The sequence below is a fragment of the Pagrus major genome, chromosome 13 (assembly GCF_040436345.1).
Source record: "Pagrus major chromosome 13, Pma_NU_1.0".
NCBI classification, from domain to species: Eukaryota; Metazoa; Chordata; class Actinopteri; order Spariformes; family Sparidae; genus Pagrus; species Pagrus major.
In genome coordinates this window covers 28276171-28284070 of record NC_133227.1, presented here as the reverse complement: position 1 = coordinate 28284070, position 7900 = coordinate 28276171, and the positions used below count along the sequence as shown (strand labels likewise).

The 7900-nt window shown below is 42.1% G+C and overlaps 1 non-coding gene across 1 annotated transcript; it reads right to left on the bottom strand.

Annotated features, from left to right (window-relative positions):
- Positions 1 to 4175: 4175 nt before the first annotated feature.
- On the bottom strand, positions 4176 to 4248 carry trnat-ugu (transfer RNA threonine (anticodon UGU)). Its single transcript has one exon. It is a non-coding gene; the product is annotated as a tRNA-Thr (tRNA).
- Positions 4249 to 7900: the final 3652 nt, after the last annotated feature.

The following is a 7900-nucleotide window of genomic DNA, read 5'->3' as shown; positions in this document are numbered from 1 at the left end:
TTCAAGTCTTCACTACAGGCTGATGGACAGAGGAGAAAGTGATGCTGCTGAGCTGTGTGTGCTGGCAGGAGGTGTGCTCAAGTTTGCCGGTCTTTGAGACTCGCTGATCTGACACCAGATCCATGCAAAATAATCACACGTAGGCACCCATGAACAAAATGCCCTGCACATGTCAGATCAGCCATGTTACATCCATTACTGACACGTAATATCACCGACAGGACATTCACATTTAATTTGATTCTTATGTATTTTTTATAAACACTGGTTTAACTTTCTTGTGTCCGTTGTAAACCTGGTTTTCACCTGGTTTTTAATAGCAGGCAGCTGTTATTAGTGGTAAAGCTTTGATAAACCCACCGAATAGCAGGAATACAAGGTTAGTGATTATCTGGTGAACATGGTGGAGCACTCAGCTGCTAAAGAACTAGATATTTTCTTCAGGAGTTGGTTTTAAAAACAGTGGACCTACATTTCTAGGACAGCCCGAAACAGTCTGACTAACCGGATGTAGACTGTTGTTGCCATTGGTCGCTTATTCAAGTAGGCATTCTCCTCCCTTCCGCTATCTGCATGTTCCTGTTTTGTAAATCCCCTTTTCTTCTGGAAACAGCAACATCAGCAATCTCTGAGCTAGCAACCTCCACACTGAAAATGGCAAGCTACTCTAACCTGGTTGGTAACAGTAAAGACTGAAACAAGCTAGCAGCTCTCACCTTTTCTTTTGCAGGGATTTAGCCGTTTTAATGCCAACGTGCTAAACAACTTCCCCCCCGACACTATTTTGCAGGGACACCATCGCTGCATCCTGGGCTTTGCACCACCCGAGAAGATTGTGACATACAAGTAAGCCAGAGCATTTTTTTTCCTGCACCGGAATGAAAATTGGTACAGCCAGACCTTTTTCCAGTGCTGACACAGCGACTCGAAGATACCAGAAACTAAATCTTAGTTGTTGATGTCAAAACATTTTGGACGAAGTTGTGAACACAGCTAGTAAAACTAAAGAACAAACTCCAACGTGGGTTTAAAGACACCACTGATATTATGACTACTTTTCTAGATTGTTGTCTGTAGCTCACATGAAACAATTACTTTGGTTGGAGGTGTGTACATATTTGATGTCATTTGTGTCTTCATGATGTTATAAATTGACAGAATGTAGTCCGTAACTTTCCATGACTTCTTTAACGCTGGGTCAAGTTAAAGAGAATTTTCTACCGTACAGTTTTATTTTGGTTACACATTTTCAAATATTTAGTAAACTTACACTTAGACTTTAATCATTCAGAGTGGCTGCAAGAAGCAGGTATCATCACATCATCGTGTATCAACAGGTGAAAGAGAGGGTACGTCTGATCAACACGGGCCTCGAGGCTGATTTAATAAAACATAAACACTTAATCCGTGCTCGCAGTGCGCATCAAGGTGTGTGTTTGACTGTTTGACTTGATGACTTTTTATAAAGTGAAATATTGTCTGTAATTTTACAGGAAGTAAAGAAGCATTTAGTTCAATTTAAAGTCAGTTCATCCAAATTATTAACTGAGTACCTTGAGTTGTCTCGAGCCTTGTTGATGGTTTGTATGCGATGAGGCTGACTCTCCTGCTGCCTTCCCAGTGTAACACAGGTGAACAGGATGGAGTTTGCTCTGCAGTACTGACACAGTATGTTTGTTTTTTGACTTCTGACTTTTTTTTTATTCCGTCCGGTTTTATCTCGCTGTTTGAGTTGCGATGTTCACCAAAGTCTGCTGTTCAACACTGATACCAAAATAACCAAATTCAGGCACCGAGTGGTTTCCATTTGGTTTGGATTAGTTCCTTATCTGTACTGTACAGATGGATACTACAGTGCAGACACATTCAGGTTTTTTTTGTCATTTTTGATTCATGAGGTTTTTCAAAAATTGGCCAGGCTTCGGACACGAGAGACACACAATCCCTTTATACTGAGTCGCTGATTGTGAACTACATTTGGAAATGTGAATAACTCTCTCTTCTTCTTCTTTTTATTTTTTTTATTTCTCTTTTAGCAGCTCGACCGGAATAGGAACAAACACATCATTAAATCAGCAATGTTCCGCTGTCGTCGTCATTATGAAACTCAGTTTGATGCCAACATCTTTCATTAAAAAAACATGCAGCCATTTGGGGCCCCGAGTTCCCTCGGTACGGAAATATGACGCTAATCACGGACACAGCGCACGCCAAGCCGGGGGAAAACTGCTCTCTGCTTTAGGAGCGATTTCAAAGAATACCATTAAAAAATAATAATTGATGAAGTTGGCTCTGAGCAAAGGCACTAAGCACTTTAAAAGCCTTCCGTCGTCTTACAATACAATTTCCAAATCAATATTTCATTAACTGGATAGAGGTGCAATGTTCCTCGTTAATAAAGAAGGTTTGGCTCGGCGCAGAGTTAACGTTTAGCTTTAGTGAATTTCAGGCAGGGAGGTGGGCAATTATGTTCCACATGGCCTTCACAGACACACACTCACACACACAAACACACATGCACACACACACATTCAGTCTATTCTTTTTTCGCCTGGTCCTCCCTTGATTGTTTCTGTGTTTATGGGCCGTTTTATGACCGGGGAGCCTCTGACTGGATCTCCAGCGTCGCCCGGGCATCAGGTGACTTTCCCCGCGGCAACAGAGAGAAACAAAAAAACGTGAGCTGCTCTGACTTTGGCCCTAATTCAAGTGGCAGAGAAGGTGCAGCCCGTCACGCTAACAGCGCTGTAAATACAGAGTGAAATTCAGAGAGAGTGTTAGAGACCTTATAGATCACATTTAAAAGAGCCCATTTGAATTCAGGTAGAGTCGGATGATTTATGACCACTTAGAATATTCAGTTCTGATTGGCTGGAATCGGTGCATCATTTTAACATAACCACAGGCTGTAGCAGCATCAGCATTCAAATGTTATATTCAAAGCGAGAGGGCTTTTGTTCCAGCTGATTTAAGATGAAATACCTGCTGTTACTATGTTATTAAAGTGGGTTTTAATGTGTGTTTAATGCTTTAAAGTGTTGCAGAGATTTCAAACCCAGTTTTGATTGTTTGATTCTGAAAGCCATGGATATGAAAGATTTCTACATTTCACATCATTCAGATATTTTAAAAACTAAAAGGAAACATTTCTTATCATTTTCAATTTTATGTTGTGACACACAAACCCTTTTGTTACAGCTGTGAGAAGAGATCATGGTTTGGCTTTAAATACCTAGCTCTGTTGATTCAAAGCTGGCTGGCATGTGTCCCGACACCTTGTTAAAAACGAAGCCAAAAAAAGAGTTGTTCGATGCTTTTTGATTATCTGTGATGAATTTGCCAATTCTAAAGATGCCTAGTTAAATATTCGCCTAATCTAGCACACACCCACTTTTTTTGACTGCACTTGTGATAATTAGTTCTGCCCTGATTGCCTGGCAGCTGACACCATCCTCGATGTATCTGCGAGCTGCTGCTGCTTCGCTTTTATATCTCCAGATGACAATTGACTTGAAACATGTAGGCACTGAGCCCATTTATTAAGGCTTTTTAATTTTTGCAAGGCAGTGTGTATTTTTTGGTGATGACTCAGTTATCACAAGGCGAAGTACAATTATGACCTCTCCCTTTTTTTGTTTTATACGTCCTCGGATCCAAAGAGTACCTGTTTTTTGATACCGATTTTAATCAGCTTTTGCTGTCTTTATAGAACAACTCGTCTTATACAGCGGCCTGATCGGTGGTCGTACTATCTAAGTTTGACGCTGTAGTTACCCCTTTAGCATCACGTCTTGAGGCACCTCTCTAGTGCAGTAATATAAAGAGTGAGGGACATGTAAGTCAGGGGGTGGTTGGGGATGTTGGATGAGTCATACACTTATCCACTGGAGGCCAGGGCTCCGTCCCAAGCTTGACCAAGATTTGAGGTTGTTGTTTTTTTTAAGTGTAATGTGAGTAAGTAAACGTATGCAAATGACATAGTTAGTGGTGCTTGTGTGACTTACGTGATTAAAGTAAGTTATGTATGATCTTTTCCTAAACCTCACCAAACCATGACATTTTCACAACTCATAATATGTCAGCATGTTTTATTTTGAAAGTCTAACCAGACTGGTTGGGAGTGAGGTGTTTTCAGAATTCCTTTATTAGTCCCAGAAACTTGTGAAGGTATGTCAAGGCCCCAGCGAGATTTGAACTCACGACCCCTGGTTTACAAGACCAGTGCTCTAACCCCTGAGCTATGGAGCCTGTCTGCCTGTGTACCTGGAGCCTGTTTTCATTTTTTTTTTTAAATCTGGATTATCACACAAAATATAAATTCTGATGACCTTTGGTAAATACTGGTCTAGTCTAACACACATATCATGTAATCACAAGATCCCTGGTTTGATTCCTCGGTTTCATGTCCTCCCCTCTCTACTTCTGAGTATCAGTTAAATTAGAGACAAAAATGGAGAAAGTTTCTTGAAAAAAAAAAACAAGTTTAGTGGATTCGCAGTCTCAACTGGCCCCTGCAGGTGATGGTGGATCATGCTGTCGAGGTGTGAATGTTTACCCAGAAACAGTACGACTGCTTGGATGTAAATATAGACTTTAGCTTTCTGTTTAATTTGATGCTCATTCATAAGAGGTGACTGCAGCCTTGCCAGAGGCCGAGGATTAATGTATGATCAATCAATGCCTTAAGTAATTTACTATTCACTCTATCGATTCCACTATAGAGTTTATTTGTTATTCTGTAGTGCTGAATCATAATATCTGTTGAATCAAATGATCCCTGAACGTAATGTAAAGTACAACTGATGGACACAAACCAAGGGCCAACTACCATCATGCATTGCACCGACACGAGACAAAGGTCGATGAACAGTAAAGATAAATAGTGTGAGAGCAATTTGCCGTCCGTCACACTGTGTAGTCCTCTGTGTTCAGCTTCTGTCTTACTGTTGCTGAGGAATAAATGACATTTTATCACATAGCATGTTTGCTGATGCTAAAAAATTCCACTTCACGGTCCCCTGATTGTATTTTCAAAGCCTTTTCCACGCTGATCAAAAGACGATTTCAGAGGGACGCATTAAAGTGCTGGTATAAAATGGACACATTTATTGACAGTGAGTCCCAGAATCATTGTGGGCAGCTTGAGTCCTGAAATATATTAGTTTAGTTCCAACAGGAAGTCGTGCGTGTAGTAGGAGGAGCAACAATGACAACAGGACAGTACGTGACTCGTTCTTGAGATTACTGACCAACAGATTTTGATCCTTATAGGTCGTTACTGTGTTCAAAGCACACTGGTTCTTAGCTGGATGACACTGAGTGTCTTTTGAAGGATTGGAGGAAGTGCCTGCTTCACTATGCCGAAAAAGTTTTGAGGAGTTTGTGGGAGGAAGGATCCACGCTCCATTTTTGATTGTAAGTTTTAGTTTGGCCCAACTAGGTGGCACCATAGAGCGAAGAAAAACATGGACGCAGGACATGTCCCATCACCCTGAAACCTCGATAGTGGGAAGGAACGTTGGTGGAGATGAGACGCCTGCTTTAAAGTCGTTAATTTGTATTAAATTTTTTGGCATCTTAGGCTTTTTAACTTTACAAAATGAACTTTGTTTCAGCTTCAGATGGACTTGTGTGGGGAGGGAGTCACTGTGGGGTTTTTGGCATCAGTGCAAATGCAGTGGTGCTTGTCATTCAGGGCCGTGTGCCTGGACATTTTATTAACTATTGTACAACTGTAATGAAATATTGAAATGCACACACACAATATCAGAACTACAGAAAGTCAATTCTACTGTAACAGTCTTTAATAGAAGTGTGTCCCTCAGCCTGCTGCACGTCGTCCCTGCACCGCGCGGCTCGGTGCCGACGGCTGCAGCATGCGTGACAAATTGAAATATTGAAATTCATCTTGATGAATTGAAAGACATGCAGCGCACATACCCAGCAGGACTGTGTCAGATTGCTTTCTGTGTCTCTGGGTCTCTGCTGATGTGATCCGTTTCTGCAGACATGTAAAGGGGAAGCAGTCCTCTGTGTCCTGTGAATCGTGACGCTCATGCTATGAGCTGCTGCTGCTGCTGCTGCTTCTGCTGCTGCTGAAGCCTGTGAGATGCTGTGTGGCGCAGGAGGACTCAGAGATGATGCAACAGTGACACCCAGTGCAGCAGAACTGCAGGGCAACTCGTATCACTGCATTTGCTCTGTGGTGGGATCATGAAAACCTTGATGGGAATTACAGATAACATGAAAATGATCTTTCAGCAGCAATATTAATGTTGTTGGATTTGAATATCATGCACCATTAATATGTGAACCCTGAGAGCGTGGCACCAGAATGGCATAAATCTGCATAAATATCCTCACGATCAACATTTTTCACACAGAAAGCCACCGGCTTCCTGTTACCTCGGCTGCTGGATCACATACATTTCCCAACAGCGATCAATAAAGCTTCATCATCTGGAGTCTCATGTACCTGCTCTCCGTAGTCGCTTCTCTCTGAGCTTCATTTGAGTTTGTGCACCTAACGGTAATGGCATACTTCTCTCTTTGCTTCCTCTCTGCGGAGAAGCCACTTAGCGTTGCTCAGCACCCACGGGAGCTGCAGAATAGCACCCACGCTTTGTGTTCTTAAACAAAGCATTAACACAAAGCAGAGCAGGAAGGATTGAGGTTTTAAACCCTGTTCTGCTGTCCTGCTGGTCTAAACCTGCAAGGTCTCTCCTGCCAGACCAGTTTCCAGGATGAAACGTTGGCAGTTAATGTCTCAGCAAACAACAGATACGTTTCACATTTGTACGTGTCATATGCTACGTTATATCAAGTTCACATGACATGTTCATGACGTGACTTTCATATCATGAGGTGGAGGGGATGGTGGTGGAGTTAGTGGTGAGGAGGCTGCCAAGCCAGTGACCACAGCTCAGGACTGTGTTTCAACATTTGTAAGCATGAAACCACCGGAGACAAAAAGAGTATATTTTCGACAGCAAGTGGGGACATCTCCAGCTGTGTTTGTGGTGACAGAACAGGTATTGTTAGCCAAAACATGATCTTTTTTCTAACCCTAGGTTTCAACATATCCATGGTTTGCAGAAAACATACAAAGCCAATGTTTATTTTGGTTATTTGGTGTTGTTTCCAACACCAAATAACCAATTGTTTGGTTATGTTTCCAGGGTTAAGTCCGGAAACGGAGCCTGAAAAGCAGCCATATTTTGATGATGTTGCACTGATTCGGATGGGGACGAGTTCAAATCTTAGCCACTTGTTCACGAGTTCACTGATAGTATGAAAATGTGGATACAAGCAGTCAAAACAAGGTTCACTTTCATGATGTCTGAGTTCATTGCTGGGGAAAGGGGTGAGGCGCTCGGACATCCAGAAGACGCTCAGAGTAGAATCATTGTGCTACCCTGAGGAGATGTTCTGGACAAATCTAACTGAGAGGAATGAGCTCAGGGAAGAACCAGAAACACGCTGGAGAGGTTGTATAAGTGTGTCTGTGTCCCTGCAGCCATTACTGTCTCTTATCTGACAGAAAGCCCAGATGACATATTCCCAGGAGGAGAAGCTGGAGGTTGTGGCTGGGGAGAAAAATGCTTTGCTTAAAGCTGTGAAACAGAGGTTTTCTTTGCATCATCTAACAGCATCTCAAACACCATTTTCAACAGTAGAATCAGGGATAGCTATAAGAAAACAGACAATGCAAAATGCAGCTCTGAGACTTGAAAGTCTTTCTCAAGCTCCCTTTTATCGTGTGTGCATAATGAAGGCCTTCAAGGATAGACTGTCATTATCAAGAGGCAAGCTGCAAACCTTTTACACCCACCTTTAAGTACGAAACTCAAAAGATCTGAAAGGTCATAAAGTTTAGGTGAGGCAGCGGCTTTTTCCAGAA